We start from the raw sequence: 1,560 nt of genomic DNA on the forward strand, positions 1-1,560 counted from the left end.
ACAACTATCCTCAAAGATACTCTTAGAAATCATGTTTACTTCATCATGCCACAGTACTCATCTTCAAATCCAGCTAGTGAATCAGAAATCTTGTCTTTTTGTTGTTTTGTTTTGTTTTTTATTTGTTTGTTTGTTTTTGGGCCACACCCGGTGACACATAGAGGTTACTCCTGGCTCTGCTCTCAGAAATCACTCCTGGCTCGGGGGACCATATGGGACGCCGGGGGGATCGAACTGCAGTCCGTCCTAGGCTAGCACCAGCAAGGTAGATAGATACCTTACCGCTTGTGCCACTGTTCTGGCACAGAAACCTCATCTTTTTAAAGCCTCTGGTGACTGTTTTGTTTGGCTTTAAGTGCCAACTCTACCCACATGTTTAACTGGTACCAAGGATGGGCTCTTACTATTTCCAGGGACATCAGAATCTTTCGCTAAATGTAGGAATGGCAAGAGTGATCTTTAAAGGTTTTTTAGTGGCTGGAGAGATAGTAAAGCACTTGCCTTGAACCTGGACAATCCAGGTTTGTTCCCTGACACCAGATATGTCCCCTGGTAATGCCAAGAGTGATCTCTAAGCACAGAGCCAGGAGGAAGCCCAGCGCACCACCAGGAGTGGCCCAAAAGACCAAAAAGAAAGCCTTTTTTAAAAATTGTAAGTAGAAAAAAAATTGTAAGTAGGAGCCAGAGCGATAGCGCAGTGGTAGGGTGTTTGCCTTGCATGCAGCTGACCCAGGACAGACCTCAGTTCGATTCCCCAGGGTCCCATATGGTTCCCCAAGCCAAGAGCAATTTCTGAGCACAGAGCCAGGAGTAACCCCTGAGCTTCACCGGGTGTGGGCCCAAAACAAAACAATGTAAGTAGATAATTCACCACAGAAATGTATAAATGGGGGTTGGGCTAATAGTACAGTGAGTAGGGCACTTGCCTTGCATGCAGCTGACCAGGTTTTGACATGGTCCCCCAACTCTGCTAGGAGTGATCCCTGAGTGCAGAGGCAGAAGGAAGCCTTGAAAACAGCCAGGCGTGGCTCAAAAACAAGCAAACAAACAAACAAGCAAAAACCCACAACAGAAATGTGAAGATGGGAAATAAGCCCATGAAAATATGCTCAGCGTCATTCATCACTGGGGAAACACAAAGAGAACAAAAGCAGATCCTATAGCCATTAGAATAACCAGATAAGGATTCTTGCCATCCCACATGTTCTCCCCAGCCATTCTCAGGGTAAGTACCCTGGAGCCAGGTATGACTCCCAAACAAACAACAACAAATGACCAGATGAAAAACGCCCAAACCCAACACTGCCAAGCAGAGGGAATGGGCACCTTGCCCAGTGAGCACATCGATCAGCAATCACACAGCCACTTTGGAAAACACTTTTTGGCTGCCACTTAAAGATGTGAACCGAAACTTATGGAAGAAGCTGTCTTCTCCTGGCTAATTTTGCCACAAGCAGACATTTCTGCAGTATAATTGGCCAGAAAGCAAAGTAATTTGACCAGGAGGCAATTTCTGCCATAAAAAAAGAAAGAAAAAAGAAAAGAAAAGAGGGCCATTGT

The sequence above is a fragment of the Suncus etruscus genome, chromosome 17, assembly GCF_024139225.1.
Source record: "Suncus etruscus isolate mSunEtr1 chromosome 17, mSunEtr1.pri.cur, whole genome shotgun sequence".
Taxonomy (NCBI): Eukaryota; Metazoa; Chordata; class Mammalia; order Eulipotyphla; family Soricidae; genus Suncus; species Suncus etruscus.